At 43.9% G+C, this 24477-nt stretch overlaps 1 long non-coding RNA gene across 1 annotated transcript in view; it reads left to right on the forward strand.

Annotated features, from left to right (window-relative positions):
- Positions 1 to 16714, forward strand: part of LOC134980516 (uncharacterized) — a 59911-nt gene extending 43197 nt beyond the window's left edge. The window contains exon 3 of the long non-coding RNA XR_010190422.1: positions 14343 to 16714. This is a non-coding gene — a long non-coding RNA (uncharacterized LOC134980516). The remainder of the gene's footprint in view (positions 1 to 14342) is intronic.
- Positions 16715 to 24477: the final 7763 nt, after the last annotated feature.

The raw sequence follows: 24477 nt of genomic DNA on the forward strand, positions 1-24477 counted from the left end.
CCTTTTAATTGATTCATACCTCCAACCTTTGGTTTTATTAAATACATCCCATTTACAAGATAATGGAGATGTTTTATGATTTTTAGATGTTTCAGAGTGGAAGGAAGATTACTATCTTATTACCGCTGATGTAAGCTCATTATATACCATAATAGAGCATCAACAGGGGCTAGAATCAGTAAGAAAGAGTTTACAGAAAACCACTCATAACCAGGAGTTACAGGATTTTATTAATTGATGGCATTGATGTTATCCTTTTAAATAATTTTTTTGTTTTTAAAGAAGAATTTTGCATACAGAAGAGGGGTACTGCCATGGGCACCGGATTCTCCCCAAGTTATGCTAATCTATTTATGGGTTTGTGGGAAGATGAAAGTGTCTGGTCCCACAACCCATTTATGGAGAACCTGGTGTCCTGGTGGAGGTACAATGATGATATTTTATTTATATGGCAAGGGGACAGATCCGATTTGGACGTTTTTTGTGATTACCTTAATCAAAACTAGAAGAACATAGTTCTATCCTGTGAAATTAGTAAGGGAAGCATACATTTTCTTGATCTTACTATTTATGCAGAAGGACAAGTAAAATCCAAAAATGTCATCAAGCCAATTAGTTCACGAGCATATATAAATCATGACAGTTGTCATCACAAACATTGGTTGGATTCTGTTCTGATCAGTTTGTTTAGAAGATTAAGGAAGAACTGTACAGGCAAAGAAGCATTTTTTGTCCCAAGCACACAAGATGGAACTCTATTTTAAAAAAGTGGCTACGATAAACTTAAAATAGGAACTGCTCTGAAGAACACTATACAACTAAATAGAGCTCACCTTTCAAATAACAATAGAAGGCATAAAGATTACAATAAGGAGAGATTTAAGTGGGCATTCACCACTGATTTTTCTTCACAACATAAAGAAGTGAGGGGGATATTGAGGAAACATTGGAATGTCCTTCGGAAAGATCCTATAATAGTACAAGACTTACCTAAAGACCCCATATGTATTTTTCATAGTGCTCCAAACATCAAATCCAAATTAGTTTAAAGCCTTTGTCTGTCATCACCTAAAACTACAAAAGTTATTACAGGTGTGGAGTTTGTATGTGCTGAAAGAATGCAACAAATAATTTTGGCATGATGGTGATAAAGCTGAATATTTATCGTATATAAATCACTTTAAGAGGTCTAAGAACACTGTACGCTATCTACGTAAGAAGTACCGTAAGGGTACGCAAATTGTGTAGCGATCGCTCAACCGTAGTCGAGACGCTCAAGCGTCACGTTCGCTTACGGCCCAGTGATCACAGGCAGGCACGCTATTGGCTGCCGACTAACGTAATGATTCGCTATAGCGTAGCGGACGCTCGGGACCACAAGGAGATCACCAGCGGTGCAGACGCTTACAACGTTTAAACCTTTATATCTATACCTTTAACAGTGAGATACACAGTATACCTTAGTGTAGAGACAGAGTGTAAGTGCAACCTGGTGTAACCTGATTAACTACAAAGCTGCTTGAGCGTCACCGACGCTCAGAGAATACTTAACCCTTATAAAGAATACACAGATACCTGGGCTTAGGGTCCGAAACCTATTATATGTATTATAACTATTATACTTGCAAAAGGAATCACAGTACAAATGATACACTACAATATAACATAAACCAACTAACCAGATAAACTACACAGGAAATACAATACAATACAATTAAAGGAAAATACGAGAGAAAGAGTAGAGAGAGAGAGAGAGAGAGATGGCTCACAGTAAGACAATATGATTACGGAGAAAACTTACGCACAAGGGGAACGATCGCATGCGCCTCGATATCCAGCTCCCGATTATCAGCAATGAGAACCGTTGAAGAGAGAGAACTGGATACGGTCGGCCTGCCTATTTATGCCCCACACACAATACAATTCAATGGTCCCTACAATCTCATTGTTCATTGGACACAGGAATTCGGCTTCGCATTATAACAAAAGGTCATAGGTTGATTCATACAGGTGGGCTGTGACTATTTCCAACTGCTCAGGTGGGAGGGAAACTGGGTTTCCCGCCGCATGGGTAATAAAGTGCAAATAAAGTAAATGTTCATAAACTTCTTATGTCCATAACTATTCGCACGAGCGATTGATCTGCTTCAAACCAACACCGGAATATTTCTAATTAAATATTCTTCCGATGGATACTAAACACCACTGTATTACTCCTGTCTGACCCTTCGTATCACACAAAGAGGGATTCCTCTGTTCATAAACATTCTATATTAACCAAACTTTCAGAATCTATCAAAGGGACCATGATCTACAAAATACATTATTAGTGAAAATATGTAATGATTGAGTCGCACGCTACAACCACATAAACTCTACCGTAAATACGCATACCATGCGCCTGCGGGTGCCCGCGACTGTGAGTATGCGCACGTACGGGAGAGCGTACGCATGCGCAGCACGGACCTGTGTGAGGTGCAAATATGGTAGTGTGCATAGAGATATTTTTCTGACTTTGACAGTCCACCCTTTGGCAGTCAATAATAACTGCCACTTCCTGAAAACATTTCAAAAGGAGAAAAATATATGTTAGGGGTTAATTCATTTCCATGGTTGGGTAAGGGAGGAGAGCGGAGTAGGTGTGAAGAGGGTATGACCTAGTGAGATAGCAGAAGCATGTGTGTATGAATCCGTGTTTGGGGGGTCATGTATCATCGTGCCGTACGTGTTGTCAATCAAGCTTCGAGGTATTGCGAAGTATACATTTGAATTCCTTCTTATCCCGGGTCTGTGGATGGGCTGTCAAACTTTACTGAGCTCTTTTCGGATTTTGAACAAAATGGGGAGCACATTTTAGTTGATGATACATGAATGGGGGAATATGTGATTGCTGATATCTGTGCCTGTATTCCCTATACTATGTGTGTCATTACCTGAGGGTTGTAGAAATGAAGAAAAGACATAATTACGGTAAATGCGGTGGTATTCTATGTCAGGTTAATGTACATCTGTCGGTTGAAGTTTTGTTCGGTATCAGTTGAAAGTCGTCTTCTTTGCGCTGTTTTGCTCATTAGGCGTGAGCAATAAGCTTTGTCAATGCCATTAGATTTACAAAAAATGTTGGGCTAGCGTAAGTTTAAGAATTCTAGGGAAACTGGGGATCCATGGCAAAGTTCATCAAGTGTCCATATCTCAAGTGGTCAAAACTTCTTCTTTGGTCTATCTGTTGTCTGTATAGCGTCTCGTCGACTTCCTCGTCCAAGGGGGTCTTTTTATCTTGGAGAAAAGCAGAAAAACAGGTGAAAGAAACGGACCGTAGAAATCGCATTTTCATCACATCATTGTTTCTATCATTGGGTCATAAATCAAATCCAGGTTAATTACAGTTTCCTCACTCCTCAAACTCATTACCTTAGTACGACGATTGCACCTCATTAAAGCCTAACCGCATCTAAATATCAAACCGATCTTTATGATAACACCTAAGATACATAGGAGAAACTTCCCAACATCCATTATGACTCCTTGAGCCCAGTCTCCCAAACCGGAGAACCAATTTCGCGGGTTCAACCATGACACCCAACCAGTCAGCTCATTACCTACAGCAGCAAGAGTGAGATTGTGTTTTCGGCGAAATTCCCACTTCAATTGGAGAATATCGTCCATCTTTTGGTCTATGACCTCGACCGGATCCTCTGTGCTATTCGTGATATACGTGCAACATTTCACGCCGTACTGTGTTGCCAATGTAACACAATATCCACCTGTCACTGCTGTGAGGTAATTAAGAACCATTCTATGCTGTACCAGTTCTGTTTTATAAGCTTGAAGTTCTCTTCCAGTGTATCTAAACGTGTCATCATACATTTCAGTGATATTATCTAACAAATTGGCGAGTGCGGAAATGTATCTATAATTCATCACTCCTCGAGCGGTGCGAGTGAAATCTAACGCCACCAGAACCTGAATCCCGGTGGATTCATGGATCAGATCAGAGGCCGGATGCTCTAACCTTTCTGACAGTTGTCTTTTAACTCGGTGCTCGTAATGAGTGTGAGTATAAGGAGCTTGGGCACCACGGTGTATGTCTTTCATTTTATCATGTGTTACAGTCATTACTTCAGGCAATACTTTTCCAATATAACACAATCCTTCAGAGTTTGGGGCAAGCCACTTGTACGCCTTTCTCCCGCATATGAAATATGCATCATCGGGGAGAACATATGGGACGGAGAAGGACATAACCATATTACACACCTTCCAGGTGAAATCTCCTAACCCTAACTCTTCCATCTGCTTAATACACGTATCAGGTTGTACGATATGTGCACAGTATCCTGGTGATACTTCTCCAACTCTCGTAATCCTATTTCCTAAGGTGTACCTATACCGGAAAGATTTTCCTCTACTGGCTATGTGGCGTACAAGCTCTGTATCTGTAGGCATTCTATCTGCTCTATGCGAAAAGGTCATGGTGTGGTTACTCCATGACACTTCCCAATTTCCCGGCTTTCTGGGATTGGAGATGTTGAAACATAATAGGGACCTATCCACATGGTATTGGTGGAGCTTCAAACTAGGAGGGCTGGAGATATTAAACCTCCTGTCCACCGGTCTCCCACCATTTAACTCAAGTACCTCCCCTATCGTTAAAGGAAATGGTACTAGCCCTGATTTGCTATGACCTTGAGGTACTTGAGAGCATACCCAACAATCTGTTTTGTTTAACACATTACCCACTAAGGAGTGATAGTCACTCAATGGATGCCGGTCCATATGGATATTAAAACTGGATTGGCATTTCTTAATGCACCCATCTTCAATGACATTGTTACAGAGCCTACAGATACAGTTTTCTTCAGCTAACAATCCGTCACAATTTCTTCTATGGTCAATGCTATCGGATCGTTTTCTGATACTCGCCTTTGCTTGTTGGTTAGGTTGATCTTGGAAAACTACGCCTCCATCTTTATCATCAGAACCCATTCCAGAACCTCTATCGACCTCCATGGTACTCTCGCCGGAACAGACTGCTCTGGTCAACATCATGGTCAACAGGAAAATCCGGATCACAGTCTCTTGGGGCAAGTCCATCTTATAGGAGGAAACGGAGAAGAATGAGAAGGAGGAAAAATAAATTTGAGGGAGAGGGGATGGGAAGTGGAGAAAAACAATAAAAGGGAGTGGGGAGTCGACAACAGCTCTCGGTCTTCAAGGCTCAGGTGCCGCCTCAGTCCTCCTGGAACAGACACTCCAGTGATACAACCTCTACCGTCTGTTCCTTATCACGGGACTTCTCTGGATCAGCAACCTTCTTGCAGTGGGATGAATGGACCCAAGTCTCTCTCTCAGCAACCTTCAGTGCTGTAGTGCTAGTCAATAAGACCTGGTATGGTCCTTCCCATCTGTCAATAAGGCAACCTGAGCGTAGAAAATTCCGTATCATTACATAATCCCCAGGTTCAATGTCATGACAATTACTATCAGGTAGATCAGGAATCACCAACTTCAGATTATCATTTTGATTCCTTAACTGTTTACTCATGTTAATCAAGTACTTTACAGTTACTTCATTGTTACATTTCAAATCATCCTGAGGGTTAATCATGACATGCGGTTGTCGACCAAACAAGATTTCAAAGGGAGACAGATTAAGAGGGGACCTGGGAGTGGTTCTGATACTGTACAATACAATGGGCAAAGCTTCTGGCCATGTCAATCCTGTCTCTGCCATCACTTTACTCAATTTATTTTTAATAGTGCTGTTCACTCTTTCGACCTTTGCACTCGCCTGTGGACGGTACGGAGTGTGCAGCTTGCTATCAATTCCCATCAACTTACACATTCCTTGAAAGACATCACCTGTAAAATGGGTACCCCTATCACTTTCGATTATTCTAGGGATACCATATCTACATACAAATTCCTGCACAATTTTCTTAGCAGTAAACATAGCGGTATTTGTAGCCGCAGGAAATGCTTCGACCCAATTTGAGAAAACATCTATACAAACAAGTACATATTTCAAATTCCGACAAGGGGGTAATTGTATAAAGTCAATTTGTATTACCTGGAAAGGGCCGCCGGCAGGTGGGATATGGGATGGTTCTGTAGGTATTGCCTTTCCAATATTCTTTCTCAAACAGGTAAGGCATGACATTGCTCTTTTACTCGCATGAGAGGAGAATCCTGGGGCGCACCAATAGGCTCTTACCAATTTGCACATCCCTTCCTTGCCTAGATGAGTCAGCCCGTGAGCTGCTTCAGCCAGACATGGAAGATATGCTCTGGGGGCCACTGGTTTACCATGTCCATCCGTCCAGAGTCCTGAAGACTCCTGGCCACATCCCTTTGCCTTCCAGACTGCCTTTTCCTGTGTGGAACACAAATTTTGCATTTCACACAACTTCTGTATGTTAATGGTATTAAATACCATTAATTGTGTGGTGTCTGTCTGTATGGGGGTAGCAGCTGCTAACTTAGCAGCTTCGTCTGCTCGGCTGTTACCAAGTGATACCGGGTCTTGGCTATATGTGTGTGCTTTACATTTGATAACAGCCACTCTGTCGGGTTCCTGTATCGCTGTTAGAAGCCTTTTTATGTGAGCTGCATGCGCTACCGGTGTACCAGCTGCCGTCATGAAATTTCTGAGGCGCCATAGGGCTCCGAAATCATGGACTACCCCGAATGCGTATCTGGAATCGGTGTAGATATTGGCTGACTTACCCTTAGCCAATTCACATGCTCTGGTTAGGGCGACCAGTTCAGCAACCTGGGCTGAGTGAAGTGGGCCTAGCGGTTCCGCTTCTATGGTGTCTTGGTCATCTACGACTGCGTATCCAGTACACAAGTCTCCCGAGTCTGACTGTCTATGGCAACTACCGTCCGTGTAGAACGTGAGTTCTGCATCTTCCAGTGGGTTGTCACTGATGTCAGGCCTTGCGGTAAAATTTTGGGTCAAATATTCCATACAATCATGTGTATCTTCCTTTGTATTAAATCCTCCTTCCCCATCACTCTCACCTTCCACCCTTTGTGCCTGACCAGGCACACCTGGGAGATACGTTGCAGGATTTAATGCACTGCATCTCCTTATGGTGATGTTTACGGGGGCCATTAGTGCCAATTCCCATCTTGTAAATCTCGCTGATGAGACGTGTCTGGTTTGGGCAGAATTCAATAAGGCTGATACTGCATGTGGCGTATGGATTGTGAGGTTGTGGCCTAGCACGACGTCTTCGCTTTTTGTCACTAGCAATGCTATCGCAGCAACGCTTCGCAAGCATGTGGGGAGGGATCGCGCTACCGTGTCTAGCTGAGCGCTGTAGTATGCAACTGGCCTGCTGGCATCACCGTGTTTTTGGGTTAGTACACCTGCCGCGCAACCAGCACTTTCTGTTCCGTATAGTTCAAAGGGTTTCCCATAGTCTGGCATACCTAGTGCTGGTGCCTGCGTTAGGCACTGTTTGAGTCTCTCAAATGCTGTTTCGGACTCGTCTGTATGCGAAATCCTATCAGGTTTGTTTGAGGAGACCATTTCCTGCAAAGGTAACGCTAAAATGGAAAACCCTGGGATCCAATTACGGCAATACCCACACATTCCTAAAAACGTTCTGATCTGTTGCTGGGTTTGTGGTAGAGTCATGTCTCTAATTGCTTGGATTCTATCAGTGGTCAGGTGTCTCAGTCCTTGTGTTAGACAGTGTCCCAAATATTTTACCTTAGTTTGGCATAATTGTAACTTGTCTTTGGACACCTTGTGTCCGGTGTCTGAAAGATGAAACAGGAGCTGTTTCGTATCCTTCAGAGATGCTTCCAGTGAATCTGAACACAGTAATAAATCGTCCACATACTGTATCAATACTGATCCACTGTCTGGTTGGAAAGACTGTAAACAATCATGCAAAGCCTGAGAAAATATACTTGGACTATCTATGAAACCTTGGGGTAATCGAGTCCACGTGTATTGGACTCCTCTGTATGTGAATGCAAACAAATATTGGCTGTCAGGGTGCAGAGGTACCGAAAAGAAAGCGGAGCAGAGGTCAATAACAGTGAAAAATTTGGCAGTGGGAGGGATTTGCATTAGGATGACAGCTGGATTTGGCACTACGGGGAACTGACTCTCAACTATTTTGTTAATCCCCCTTAGATCCTGCACTAGTCTGTAACCCCTCCCCCCACTCTTTTTCACAGGGAAGATGGGACTATTAGCAGTGCTGGACGTTCTTACCAGAATGCCCTGTTGTAGCAAGCGCTCTATTACTGGGTAAACTCCTAACTCCACCTCTGGCTTCAGAGGGTACTGTGGGATTTTTGGAGCTATCCTACCATCTTTTACTTGTACAACTACTGGAGCTACGTTTGCCATTAATCCAGTGTCTTGTCCGTCTTTTGTCCAAAGTGACTCTGGTATCTGAGATGTCATCTCTTCTATTTGGGATGGATTCCTATTTGTCATAATGGTATGTGACATTAATTTTGATGGGGAGTCTAACATGTCTCGCACTTCCTGAGCGTGTTTCTCAGGTATGTCCAAGAATACACCTTCAGGAGTACAATAAATGACGCACCCCATTTTACACAGTAAGTCTCTTCCCAGGAGATTGGTTGGTGCCGATGCAGCCAGCAAAAAGGAATGCTTGGTATGCAAAGGCCCTATTGTAATCTCGGCTGGTTTGCTAACAGGGTAGTGCTGGACTACTCCTGTTACTCCCATGGCTGGAATTGTCCTACCAGTGGTTCTCATGCCCACTGTCGAATTTATCACTGACTTGGCCGCCCCTGTGTCTACAAGAAAGTTTAAAGTTTTACCAGCTACATTAATTGCGACCTCGGGTTCACTTCCAAGGTTGGCAATCAATTTAACTGGCTGCAGATTACAGGTATGGCCACACCCCTATTGGGTATGGTGACCGGCCTGTATCCCGCTGGCAGCAACTACTTGCGAGGGAGTTTGCTGGGAACTACCAGAGGCATGCCAGTCTCTGTTCGGGGGATATCTTTTTGTTTCCCCTGTATGTGGCTCATAACTCCGTTTCTGCGGACCTTGCTCCCAATGTCGTGTGTCGTGTCGTTGTCTAGGGGTTTGGTATGAGTTTCGTGGATTCTTTACTCTACAATCTCGTGCCATGTGTCCCTGTTTGTGACAAGAATAACAAGTAACCATACTTGACTTACCCCCAGGATTTGGTGATACAAACAAAGGCTGCCTTGTGGTCAGAGCCTGTATACTTACTGACATTAATTTGTCACCTTGTTGTTCCCTGTGTCTGGTGATGTTTCTATCGTGATCAATAGCAGCCTCTCTCAAAGTAGCCACAGACAGACCTCGCCAACATGGTTGCGTGGTCTGTACCCTAGTCTTCAATGACTCTTTTAAACCATCCATCAGTACCGATACTGCTACTTCCCGATGGTTTGTGTCTGTTTTAATGTCCTCTATACCTGTGTATTTTGCCATTTCTAATAATGCTCTGTGAAAATACTCTGCAGCTGTCTCTGACTCCTTCTGTTTAATGGAGAATATCTTATTCCATTTAGCTACTGCTGGGAAATACTCTTTTAGCTGCAAGTTTATTCTTTTCACATTATCTTGGTTGTACACATCTGTAAGAGGTACATCATGACCTAGTCCGCAATCAGCTAAAAATTGAGTTGCGTCGACATTTGAGGGTAAACATGCTCTCAGCAATATCTGCAAGTCTTTATTGTTGGGCTCTACAGTGTTACCTAAGTCTCTGATGTATTTTTGACTGGCAACTAAGTCTTTTCTAGGGTCAGGAAATTCAGACACTATGGTCCTTAATTCCATTCGGGAAAATGGAGTGTACATGGCAATGTTCCTAATGGGAGTGGCTCCTGATGCGTCTGTTTTCCCATTTGGCACTGCTATTACTCTGACAGGTGTAATTCTAACAACCTCATTCTGTGTAGATTCTACAGGCTGTGGTGAAATAGTTTCAGCATAATGCATGGTGCCGTACTTACCAGTTGATACGACCTCACCTATCCCTCCGCTAGGGGCCTTTACTAATCTCGTGGGTGGAGCTGTGCCTACTGTGGTCTCTGCTATGGTGGCTGCTAGAGAGAGCGCTGAAATCGTTGCCGATTCGTCCTCTTGATCACACTCCTGAGGAAAGTTCAAAACAGGGTACAACTTGCACGGGTTAATACTTGCATGGGTTAATGGGTTAACATTATCATTAACATTTACACAGTTACTAAGTGATTTTGTGTTACACCTTAGTGCGTCTTTCTCCGCAATCAACTTCTCTCCTGATATGTATGGTGGCGGCGGGGCCGTGGCAATCAGTTTTCTGTTAGAGCCAGATCCCGCCGCCTGAGCCAAACCTCTCTGTATCTCACCTTCCTGTTGCCACAACTGTAAATAATCATAATGCTGGATTCGTCTCTTTGTTGATTTTATGAGACATATCCTCCTCCTTAAATTTTGTAACACTTCTGAGCTGAAGCTCCCTATTCTTGGGAATTTCTCCCCGTCATGTACAGTCATTCTCTCCCATTCATCACATAAAGTTTCTGTGTGACTTCCATATTTCTCACACATTATATACCTGGCCGACCCAATTGGTCGGACCACTGAATCAACCCGAACCGAGGTTGATCGTCCCCTACCTGAACAAGTGGCCCCCATAGTTCGAAAGTGTTGCTTTATTTAGCCAACCCTTTACGCAAAACCAAATGCCAACAATAGGCTGACGGTGGCGGTTTACCGAGTACCCCACTCACTCGCCCACGCCGACCAATACGACCTGATCACACCGATATGGTGCTGGCGTACTCGACCTAGGGCCCCTGCGACCTGAACCTCTATTTACTGGAACCTGCGAGGGTTATCCGAAGAACACTTACTCTTTCCAGTAACTATTGGTTGCTGGATAGTTCCTGAGTGAGCAGCGAACTTCCCTTAAAATAAAAAAATTACACAAATCACGTTAGAGTGTACAGATAGCGTTTGTGACCCCTTTACTCTAATGGTATTAGGTCAGATTACTAACTACTGCACACACTTACGTGCGGTCCAGTCGTTCAGTACACAAACAACTAAGCTTATGTACGGAAAGACCAATGGAATCGAAACTTACGACTGCGAATTCCTTCAGCCAGAGCTTATATGGCCTATATGGGTGTTGCACCAACCCTTTTCGGTGTTGTGCCTGTGAACTGTATAGCGGACTTCCTTGTCGGCTGTACCTGGACCTCCTGGTCTGTTATGACCTCCTGGTCTTGTTACAGTATGACCTCCTGGTCTTGTTACAGTATGACCTCCTGGTCTTGTTACAGTATGACCTCCTGGTCTGCTATACTCTAATGCTCAAAATTGTATATTTAACCAGAGATGCCTCCCTAGCCACCGTGCACGTCACTTACACGCATGTACCTCACGAGTACTCGACTTTTCTTGTGGTTCAACCTTTAAAAATTGTAAAAACACTCACTCATCACATGTACACTTTTGTTTTCTATTTCTATTTCTGCGCAGAAATTTTTCTTCAGATCAGGTGTGTTACCAATTAGGAGCAGGATCTGTTAATTAAATTTCGGACACCCAAAAATAGACTTGCGTTATTTCTCGCCTCGCGTTATTTATCGCTTTGCGTTAAAAATCAACTTATCGTGACTTGAGCTACGTGGGCGTAACCGGACGCTCCGTTGCGTAACGTACGCTGCGTGCGTCGGCCTTTGGATTGCGTACGCAAGTCTTTGTTAGAGACACGTATACGCAAAGCAAAGATCCACCGTAACACAATTTATACTTTTATCAATGTAGATGATCCTTGATCATCTACCACACAAACACACTGACTTCGCCTTATCTCCCAGGCAAAACTGTGTGTTTGTCTATCTTTTAACTATATTATCTTTACTCTTAAACTATGAAATAACGGCAAATCCCTTTTAGCACTTCTATCAACTATAAAAACTGGCAGACAGGAGAGTGATATACGAAAATGAAAAAGAAAAAGAAATGCAGATATATATATGTGTGCGTGCGTGTGTACGCAAGACAGAAAAATAAACAGTTTTAAAAGACACTAGCGTTTTGTTCTTACCTCTGGTTCCCGGATTCCTTCAGCACTCTTTACTTAAGCGAAGCAGACGCTTATCCTGTCAGCACTACGAGGGATACAACCTCCCGCCTTTTGCTGAGGGATAATGTCTGCTGATCTACCTAGTGCAGATATGTGAAGGACGGGCGAGCCGCCAATTGATAAAGCTGAATATTTATCGTATATAAATCACTTTAAGAGGTCTAAGAACACTGTACGCTATCTACGTAAGAAGTACCGTAAGGGTACGCAAATTGTGTAGCGATCGCTCAACCGTAGTCGAGACGCTCAAGCGTCACGTTCGCTTACGGCCCAGTGATCACAGGCAGGCACGCTATTGGCTGCCGACTAACGTAATGATTCGCTATAGCGTAGCGGACGCTCGGGACCACAAGGAGATCACCAGCGGTGCAGACGCTTACAACGTTTAAACCTTTATATCTATACCTTTAACAGTGAGATACACAGTATACCTTAGTGTAGAGACAGAGTGTAAGTGCAACCTGGTGTAACCTGATTAACTACAAAGCTGCTTAAGCGTCACCGACGCTCAGAGAATACTTAACCCTTATAAAGAATACACAGATACCTGGGCTTAGGGTCCGAAACCTATTATATGTATTATAACTATTATACTTGCAAAAGGAATCACAGTACAAATGATACACTACAATATAACATAAACCAACTAACCAGATAAACTACACAGGAAATACAATACAATACAATTAAAGGAAAATACGAGAGAAAGAGTAGAGAGAGAGAGAGAGAGAGAGAGATGGCTCACAGTAAGACAATATGATTACGGAGAAAACTTACGCACAAGGGGAACGATCGCATGCGCCTCGATATCCAGCTCCCGATTATCAGCAATGAGAACCGTTGAAGAGAGAGAACTGGATACGGTCGGCCTGCCTATTTATGCCCCACACACAATACAATTCAATGGTCCCTACAATCTCATTGTTCATTGGACACAGGAATTCGGCTTCGCATTATAACAAAAGGTCATAGGTTGATTCATACAGGTGGGCTGTGACTATTTCCAACTGCTCAGGTGGGAGGGAAACTGGGTTTCCCGCCGCATGGGTAATAAAGTGCAAATAAAGTAAATGTTCATAAACTTCTTATGTCCATAACTATTCGCACGAGCGATTGATCTGCTTCAAACCAACACCGGAATATTTCTAATTAAATATTCTTCCGATGGATACTAAACACCACTGTATTACTGCTGTCTGACCCTTCGTATCACACAAAGAGGGATTCCTCTGTTCATAAACATTCTATATTAACCAAACTTTCAGAATCTATCAAAGGGACCATGATCTACAAAATACATTATTAGTGAAAATATGTAATGATTGAGTCGCACGCTACAACCACATAAACTCTACCGTAAATACGCATACCATGCGCCTGCGGGTGCCCGCGACTGTGAGTATGCGCACGTACGGGAGAGCGTACGCATGCGCAGCACGGACCTGTGTGAGGTGCAAATATGGTAGTGTGCATAGAGATATTTTTCTGACTTTGACAATGGCATTGGAAGTGATAATCAAAGGAGTATCAAATAAGATTACTTATTTGATCACATGCCATTTTGCCAATGTGATCTATGGGACTGAGTGTATATGTAATCTTTTTTGCATTAGACGTATGAGTAGACTCCTTAAGGTGAGATTGGGGGTACATCTCAGAAATATTAAGTAAGGCATCGATATGCATGCTCTTTCAATGCACTTCAAAGAAAAACACAGATGTGACACAAGACGAATAAAGAATTTTTATGGCCTTAAAAAAATCTCTAGTGATGTGAGAGGTTATGCTATAGCCCAACAGATAGCCCGAAGTGAGATGACTATGATCTATAATTGTAAAATTATTATCCCTTTGGGTCTTAACAAGGAGTTTGAATTGAAGTTGTTCCTTAAATTGCACTTTTTTTTGCTGTTCTGCACATGACGGGCATCTGCAATAGTAAATATTTAAGAACACTTAAAATGCGGGAGTGCACTGGAGGGGCACGTTGCAATTTAGAGATATCCTGTTCCCCCTTTTTTACATATGTTTTTATATATGCTGTTTTTATGTATGCTTTTTTAATTATGGTGAATTATGTTTTTATACAATGATAATGTATGTTGAACTCACAGTTCTGTTAATTAATTCCATTTATTTTATTTTATTTTATACTCCACTAAAATGGTGTTACCATGGACTGTGTACACTGGATCTATACCAAAATGGCCGCTGCCCTGATTAAAGACATGCTGGTGGACAATAAAAATGAAATCCTGGCACGCAGGAACCTCCTCAAACACAACTTCCTGCTGTTGGAATGCATATGGAACACAATCGATGACTCACTTCCGGTGAACGGGTAATAGGAGTGATCATTGCAAAATTAATGGCAGGTGATGGGAAGTATTCTAAGAACAGTGGAATGGATGTAATGGACTGTCTTTAGAGGTTGTATGACTCACAAAAGTATAAGTGTCAGGAAGCGAGTGGAGAAAATTGTGGCAGATATGCAGCACCCAGGTGACAAACTGTTTGAACCACTTCCATCAGGCAGACGCTACAGGTCCATTCCCGTGAAGTCAGCCAGATCCATTAAAAGCTTCTTCCCACTAGCTGTCCACCAGCTGAACAATATATAAAAAGTCTGACATGTATAATATGTCTACTATGTCGAGTCTATTGTACAGTTGCAATGTGCAGTATGAACTCATACGTGTAATGTATGTAATGAATGGTACATTTTTCCCCCTTCTTATGCTATGTATTCCCCCTTCATGTTGCTGCTTGGCGATGCATTGTACTGCAAAAAATTCCTAGTGTATGTGAGTACACCCGGCCAAAAAAGCTGATTCTGATAAGTTAGTTGATCAATGTCTGGCATTGGGTTTATCCAATTAGCACACGTGTAGTATAAATATCAGGAACTAGGTGAGCCTTTCTATGCCTTGAAAAAGACAACACTGGGGTGTCAAAACCAGTCGGCAGAAAGGAATTGGACTCCACCTAACAGACGGGTAGTGCATTTTAAGGGATGCCTGATGTGCTATTTGTGATCTTGCTCCTTTTTCCTACCTGGGTTGTAGGCAGTATGTAATGGTGAGAGACCATTACCTCATGTTTGCATGTTTTTATGTTTGTAATATAATGGTATTTTAACATTGGAAGTTTCTATTGTCTCCCATATGTATCACTACCTAACCTGAGGTGACGGTGAGGAGGGAAGTCTCTTTCAAGGAAGGAACATACAGATGGTGGTTGAATCTGCTCCTATAGATACACTTTTGTCTACTTATATCAGTAGACCAACACTTGCAGTATGGGTCCCCCTGAATTTTTGTTCACATCTACGGTTCCGCCTGAATTTTTATTCACATCTATTTGGTTTTATTCTGGATTAATTTAAATACACTAATGCCAATATTTACTAAAAATCCGAGTTTGTCCGATTTGTGTTTTTTTTTCTAAGTCCCAACACGGGAATTCACTAAGCACAAATCTCGGCAATGTTTGGGCTATTCGTAATGGTTTGAATGACAAAGTTCAGAAATACGAATGAATAGACCATCGGTCAAACACGGCTGTTATTTCATACAACACGGGTATTCACTATTCATTCGTATTTGGGTGTTAGTCTCTGAGTGCTCAAGTGCGGGTGTATTTTTTTGCGAATCGTTAAAAAAAGCAGCAAAAAAATAGACCTGCTTTTTCCAGTCGAGTTTGGATAACCATGCACAGATCAGTGAGATCTGTGCATGGTTATCTATGGGAAAGGGTCTGTTTACTGTAAAAACTTTGTAAAAAATTTGCGTGGAGTCCCCCCTCCTAAGCATAACCAGCCTCGGGCTCTTTGAGCCGGTCCTGGTTGAAAAAATATGGGGGGGAAAATGACAGGGGTTCCCGCATATTTGATCAACCAGCACTGGGCTCTGCGCCTGGTCCTGGTGCCAAAAATACGGGGGACAAAAAGCGTAGGGGTCCCCCGTATTTTTGGAACCAGCACCGGGCTCCACTAGTCAGAGAGATAATGCCACAGCCGGGGGACACTTTTATCTTGGTCCTTGCGGCCCTGGCATTAAATCACTAACTAGTCACCCTTGGCCGGGGTACCCTGGAGGAGTGGGAACCCCTTAAAACAAGGGCCCCCCCCCCTCCAGCCACCCAAGGGCCAGGGGTGAAGCCTGAGGCTGCCCCCCCCCCATCCAAGGGCGGCGGATGGGGGGCTGATAGCCTTGTGAAAAAAATAGAATATTGTTTTTTGTAGCAGTACTACAAGTCCCAGCAAGCCTCCCCCACAAGCTAGTACTTGGAGAACCACAAGTATCAGCATGCGGGGGGAAAACGGGTTCGCTGGTACCTGTAGTACTAATACAAAAAAAATACCCAACAAAAAACAGGACACACACACCGTGACAGTAAAACTTTATTACATACATGCACACCTACATACAAACATACTTACCTATGTTCACACGAGGCTCGGTCCACTTCTCCATGTAGACTCCACGGGGTACCTGAGAAAAAAATTATACTCACACAATCCAGTGTAGCTTCTGTCCTCTTTGTAATCCACGTACTTGGCAAAAAAAACAAATCGAAAAAGCCGAACCACGCACTGAAAGGGGTCCCATGTTTACACATGGGACCCCTTTCCCCGACTGCTGGGACCCCCTCTGACTACTGTCAAAGAGGGTCCCTTCAGCCAATCAGGGAGCGCCACGTCGCAGGAACTTTGCGGTCAGCGGTTGACCTCGAGTAACCTCAACAGCTGACTGCAAAGTTCCCACCATTGGATACAATGGAGCGCCTATGCGCTACATTGTATCTTCAGTGCGCAGCCTCAATCACACTACAGGAGCGCACAGCCAATCAGGAGAGTGCCACGGCGTCAGGGGGGGTCCCAGCAGTCGGGGAAAGGGGTCCCATGTGCACTGCAGGGGGGGCAGATATTACATGTGCAGAGGGAGTTAGATTTGGGTGGGGTGTGTTCAAACTGAAATCTAAATTGCAGTGTAAAAATAAAGCAGCCAGTATTTACCCTGCACAGAAATAAAATAACCCACCCAAATCTAACTCTCTCTGCAAATGTTATATCTGCCCCCAGGCTTGGACTGGCCCACAGGTGTACAGGGGAAACCACTGGTGGGCCCCACTGCATGGGGGCCCACCTCCTGCTCTAAGGATCAGGTTCCAGACTGTGCACTTGAATTATACATTATGCATATGTTACCTTATACTGGACTATGGTGTATTTTCTACAGTGCATTGCTGTTATTAATCTGTTATTACTCTGGTACATTATCATGCATGCAGCAGCTGAATTTACTGTATATATTTATGAAAGGACCCAGACATTGCACTCTCTAATCATTGGTCAAACCAATGAGATGGCAGGCCACACCTCCTCTGCAGACTGACCACACCCCTAAACATGGGCCCCTACCACTGCATTCCCCCGTGGGCCCTACATGCCCCAGTCCGACACTGTCTGCCCCACCTGCAGTGCACATGATTTTGCCCATTAGAGAAAGATTTTGATTTTGCGATCAGGTCTGAATTAGGCCCTTTGTCAGGCATGGAAGAAGAACACCTGCCCCCGAAATTAGAGGGTATGACCTAGTGGCAAGGGGGTATGGCCTTGCAGGAAATGCTGCAATCGCGAGTCACATACCCATTTTTGTCACTGTGGGGGCAAGGCCAGCGCTCTGTGAGCTGCTGGACATGCCCCAAGTTCCTGTCTCCTGTGAATAGGCATTGCACATATACGTACAGCATCTATTCACCGCTTGTCCCCACTGCAGGACAAAGTAGCCTGCGGGTGGGACAGGTGGACGGTGCCTGAAAAACGGGACAGTTGGGAGGTATGATTTAATGGGCCAAATGTAATAGAGTGAGAGTTTCAAAAAGTGATAGATTTGGTAAGGTTTTGCAGTTGTTTTTTTTTAAAGTGGCAATCATTTACACAGTAAGAGCAACTGGTTTTGCAGTGTAAATGATTGCCACTTTAAAAAAAAAACTGAAAAACCTTACCAAATCTCTCACTTTCTGAAACTCTCATTCTATTACATTTGGCCCCATATGAGTGTAGTGTAATAACATGTCTTGTCATAATATTACCACAAATTCTACAACTGTGGTTTTCATAGATAAAATCTTTTCCATATTAGTGGTTGATGATTGTTAAAATAAAACATGTTGGTGTTAACATAACTGTTTGTGTTTTTTCCAAAGTAAGAAGTTTTGAAGTGGTTAAAACCTCATAAACTTGTGGTCCTGATTCAGACTGGTGCCTTAATCCACTCCGCAGATGAACTTTCTACAAGTCTGAGCTTGAATTTGTTCAAGCTGTTGCACACATGTGAAAATTGTATTGCACACTTGCTATTAAGAAAGAGCTTGGTAAAATCTACTCGAACACAGTCAGATGGTCAGATGGTCAACAGTAGCCATTCATAATGGCAACTTCACAATGTTCACATTCAAATTGACATTTGAAATGTCTCCATGTGAAATGTCGACAATCTGAGGATGGGATGGGCTAAGCTGCAGGGGGGAAGTTAGGGTTAGGCTGAGGGTGGGTGGTTAGGGTTAAGCACTATGGGGAGAGTTAGGTGAAATGACTATGTTTAGGAATAGGAGGTAGATTCCCCACCAGAACGAAACTGCTAAGGCAACTCCGCCAGACCTGCTCCGCACATGACCGCCAATACCGGAAGAAGACGCTGGAGCAGCCAACAACAGTTTTTTTTACAGTTCATCATGCCGACATAGCATCTGTTTATACATGATGGATTTTGACATGACAACAATCATACCACACCCTTCAAGCCATCTCATACATGGTCATGTCTGTTCAACCTTCTTAAATTGAGGTCCAGATGTAATGACACAGAGATTGCCAGAGGCACAATCACTTACAAGGCATGGTTTTCAGATATGCCGAGATCGGCCGGTATATCACCCCTCGGGTGATCTTGGTCGTCACGGTCGGACTGGCCCACAGGGGTACAGGAGAAACCACCGGTAGGCCCCACTGCCTGAGGTCCCTCTCTTTCCTCTAGGGAAAAGGGTCCAGACTGTGCACTTGTATTATACATAGTAGATATGTTGCATTATACTGCACAAGACTATTGTGCATTTCAAGCCTCTGTGGAGGCTAGCCACACCACCTTTGTAGACTGGGCACACCCCTAAGTATGGGCCCCTATTACTGCATTCCCCCGGTGGGCCCTTCATACCCCAGTCCGACACTGTTGGTTGTCATTAAATCCGTCCCTGAGTTTGATATTTCTAGATCATCTAAAATTCAAGCATTCCAGGGAATTCTCAATATTTAGTACAGATTCAATGAATTTGTTTGGGAAATTACAGGCAGTGTGTTTGAGCATCTCATTATCAATTTAAAACAGGATCAGTGTATGCTGTGTCTTAATGGTTTTACAAATCCCCATTAACTTTTATGTTAAACAGACTTTGCCTCTATCAGCGTACATTGGGGGTCATTCCGACCCATTCGTACGCTGCGGTGCATACAGGTCAGAAATGCACACGCGCGTCGTTGCCCGGCAATGGCCGTCGCCGGGCAGTGGCCAGAATTAAGAAGAAAGTGATCGCTAGCGCGATCGCAAGAAGATTGACAGTGGGGAGGCGTCTACTCACTGTTTTCCAGGCGTGGAGATCCGAACGCAGGCGTGTCCAGGCGTTTTGGAGGGTGTATGTCTGACGTCAATCCCGGGACCTTTGTCGCTGGATCCGTCGCACAGGGTAAGTAAGTCTGATCCTGGTCTTGTTTTGCAGGAAACTTTTTTAGCATAGCAGGGCTGCTCAAGCAATCGCAGCCCTGCTATGCTAAAATACACTCCCCCATAGGCGGAAACTAGTTGATCGCACGAGCAGAAAAAAGTTGCTACGTACGATCAACTTGGAATGGGGGTCATTGCTCTCTTTAAAACAGGGTACAGTAGCTTCCTGGTCAGATAATCAGGGCGTTCTATACACCTGTTTCTGTTGACATTGACATCTGCGCAGCGTTCTAATCCTGCGGGTGTCCGAGTCCTGATTGATGATCTAGGAGACAGGCTATGAATCAGTAACTCCTTCATGGCCAGAAGGCTTTACAATGCTTTTCAAAAAAGAAAATAAATCATTGACAGTAGAATAAAAGATCATTTCCCTTAGTGCTGTCACCTTCCCCAAGGGTCAACCTTTATAAGAGATATAGCTCTAAAAGACAATGAAATGGGAAAGTAGATTGGTGTGAAACATTATGATAGATTTGTAATCCCGTGTTAGAAATATCCCCTTAGCTCAGTGATCAAAGTGCAGCACAATACAAAATAGGATGTTATATAAGGATACAGTACATTGTGACTGCATTCATCTTTCTGTATGTGCTACAATACAAAAGAGGTGCATACTGTTATTATCACCCAGATACTGGAGATTTAGCTTATTGTAAAAGGTCTGGTGGACTTCTATAATACTGTGCACCATCCATAAAAGATATCCTATGTTCATTCCTCTCAAGGTTACAGGGCGACAGTCACTATAAAAAAACAAGTTATGGATAATCGATGGTATGTTCCACGACGAGCAGTGAATGCTGGGAGTAAGGGATGGGAGATATAGACGAGAAGCTGCATCGTTTTGTTTTACCTGACAGATTCAATAATCACGGGAAAAGCTTAACTGATGACACTTCATTAGCATAATGAGTTGAAGCTGGGAAGAGGGGCGCCAGATACTCTATCATCAAGCAGATCACGTACAGCCACATATCTAGCACTCGCTTTACTATTACAACAACCACTGTTTTTGTTTAATAGAAACATTCATTTTCTTTAGTGCTGTCTTCTACGGAAGCTGTGGATGTGTCTGCAGCTATTCCTAGCTACATAGTAACAGTGTGAAGCAAGGCCGGTGTAGCCTCTTCATCTGTACTATGTAATGGGGAGAAAACGTATACTTGCATAGCCAAAAAATGGATGGATAGGCTGAGAAATGAGAAAGATGAGAGAGAGAGAGAAAGAGAGAGAGAGAGGGAGAGAGAGAGAGAGAGAGAGGCATAAAACGAAAGATAATGCATTTGGGATGGACATACTGTAGTGCGGCCATTAGGGGGTGTGGACAGGGCTGAAATGGGAAGAGTCTTCACTGGCCCCGTGAGTGTACATTTTTGGCCATTCTGAGTAACCTAATGCATACTTGCCTACCTGACCCTCTCCATGAGGGAGAAAATGCTCTGTTCCTGGACTTTCCTGGTAATGTATGATTGCCATCACTTGTGGTGAGCTAGTTAATTGATAATAAAGGTGTTTCACCACAGGTGATGGCAATCATACATTACCAGGAAAGTCCAGGAACAGAGCATTTTCTCCCTCATGGAGAGGGTCAGGTAGGCACGTATGCCATAATGCCACCTCAACGGTTCCACCCATGAGCTGATCTGCCCCTGCCAACCCATTATATTTACTCACCCATCACTGTGGTGCACGTATGCATGTCACAATGAATGGGTATGGTGCACGGTGGAAGCTGAAGTGCGTGCCGAGTACATGCCACTACCACAATGAGGTCATCACACACATAATTTATATATCTGCCTCCAATCTTATAATAATAGATTTTAATTTTGAACGTTTACAAATGCTTACCTGCAATGGATTTAGATTCATTCATCGAGCGTATACAAACAATAGAAGCACTTGTGTTAACGGCTTTATTGTATATTGATTAGTGATGTGCACCGGACATTTTTCGGGTTTTGTGTTTTGGTTTTGGATTCGGTTCCGTGGCCGTGTTTTGGATTCGGACGCGTTTTGGCAAAACCTCCCTGAAATTTTTTTGTCGGATTCGGGTGTGTTTTGGATTCGGATGTTTTTTTACAAAAACCCCTCAAAAACAGCTTAAATAATAGAATGTGGAGGTCATTTTGATCCCATAGTATTATTGACCTCAATAACCATAATTTACACTAATTTCCAGTCTATTCTGAACACCTCACACCTCACAATATTATTTTTAGTCCTAAAATTTGCACTGAGGTCGCTGGATGACTAAGCTAAGTGACCCAAGTGGCCGACACAAACACCTGGCCCATCTAGGAGTGGCACTGCAGTGTCAGACAGGATGGCAGATTTAAAAAATAGTCCCCAAACAGCACATGATGCACAGAAAAAAAGAGGTGCACCAAGGTCGCTGGATAGCTAAGCTAAGCATCACAAGTGGCCGACACAAACACCTGGCCCATCTAGGAGTGGCACTGCAGTGTCAGGTAGGATGGCACTTCAAAAAAATAGTCCCCAAACAGCACATGACGCAAAGAAAAAAAGAGGCGCAATGAGGTAGCTGTGTGACTAAGATAAGCGACCCAAGTGGCCGACACAAACACCTGGCCCATCTAAGAGTGGCACTGCAGTGTCAGGTAGGATGGCACTTCAAAAAAATAGTCCCCAAACAGCACATGATGCAAAGAAAAATGAAAGAAAAAAGAGGTGCAAGATGGAATTGTCCTTGGGCCCTCCCACCCACCCTTATGTTGTATAAACAGGACATGCACACTTTAACGAACCCATCATTTCAGCGACAGGGTCTGCCACACGACTGTGACTGAAATGACTGGTTGGTTTGGGCCCCCACCAAAAAAGAAGCAATCAATCTCTCCTTGCACAAACTGGCTCTACAGAGGCAAGATGTCCACCTCCTCCTCATCGTCCGATTCCTCACCCCTTTCACTGTGTACATCCCCCTCCTCACAGATTATTAATTCGTCCCCACTGGAATCCACCATCTCAGGTCCCTGTGTACTTTCTGGAGGCAATTGCTGCTGGTGAATGTCTCCACGGAGGAATTGATTATAATTCATTTTGATGAACATCATCTTCTCCACATTTTCTGGAAGTAACCTCGTACGCCGATTGCTGACAAGGTGAGCGGCTGCACTAAACACTCTTTCAGAGTACACACTGGAGGGGGGGCAACTTAAGTAAAATAAAGCCAGTTTCTGCAAGGGCCTCCAAATTGCCTCTTTTTCCTGCCAGTATACGTACGGACTGTCTGACGTGCCTACTTGGATGTGGTCACTCATATAATCCTCCACCATTCTTTCAATGGTGACAGAATCATATGCAGTGACAGTAGACGACATGTCAGTAATCGTTGGCAGGTCCTTCAGTCCGGACCAGATGTCAGCACTCGCTCCAGACTGCCCTGCATCACCGCCAGCGGGTGTGCTTGGAATTCTTAGCCTTTTCCTCGCAGCCCCAGTTGCGGGAGAAAGTGAAGGAGGAGCTGTTGACGGGTCACGTTCCGCTTGACTTGACAATTTTCTCACCAGCAGGTCTTTGAACCTCTGCAGACTTGTGTCTGCCGGAAAGAGAGATACCATGTAGGTTTTAAATCTAGGATCGAGCACGGTGGCCAAAATGTAGTGCTCTGATTTCAACAGATTGACCACCCGTGAATCCTGGTTAAGCGAATTAAGGGCTCCATCCACAAGTCCCACATGCCTAGCAGAATCGCTCTGTTTTAGCTCCTCCTTCAATGTCTCCAGCTTCTTCTGCAAAAGCCTGATGAGGGGAATGACCTGACTCAGGCTGGCAGTGTCTGAACTGACTTCACGCGTGGCAAGTTCAAAGGGTTGCAGAACCTTGCACAACGTTGAAATCATTCTCCACTGCGCTTGAGTCAGGTGCATTCCCCCTCCTTTGCCTATATCGTAGGCAGATGTATAGGCTTGAATGGCCTCTTGCTGCTCCTCCATCCTCTGAAGCATATAGAGGGTTGAATTCCACCTCGTTACCACCTCTTGCTTCAGATGATGGCAGGGCAGGTTCAGGACTGTTTGCTGGTGCTCCAGTCTTCGGCACAAATCCCCAGGAGAGTCCAATTGGGGTAAGCCATTCTGCGATGATGTTCCTCAGTTTCCGTAAGAGGTTGTCAGCTGTGTGCCTCTTTTGGAAAGCGGTGATACAAAGCGTAGCCTGCCTAAGAACGAGTTGGCGTTTGCGAGATGCTGCTACTGGTGCCGCTGCTGTTCTTGCTGCGGGAGGCAATACATCTACCCAGTGGGCTGTCACAGTCATATAGTCCTGAGTCTTCCCTGCTCCACTTGTCCACATGTCCGTGGTTAAGTGGACATTGGGTACAACTGCATTTTTTAGGACGCTGGTGACTCTTTTTCTGACGTCTGTGTACATTTTCGGTATCACCTGCCTAGAGAAATGGAACCTAGATGGTATTTGGTACCGGGGACACAGTACCTCAATCAAGTCTCTAGTTGCCTGTGAATTAACGGTGGATACCGGAAACACGTTTCTCACCACCCAGGCTGCCAAAGCCAGAGTTATCCGCTTTGCAGCAGGATGACTGCTGTGATATTTCA

The sequence above is a fragment of the Pseudophryne corroboree genome, chromosome 12, assembly GCF_028390025.1.
Source record: "Pseudophryne corroboree isolate aPseCor3 chromosome 12, aPseCor3.hap2, whole genome shotgun sequence".
Taxonomy (NCBI): domain Eukaryota; kingdom Metazoa; phylum Chordata; class Amphibia; order Anura; family Myobatrachidae; genus Pseudophryne; species Pseudophryne corroboree.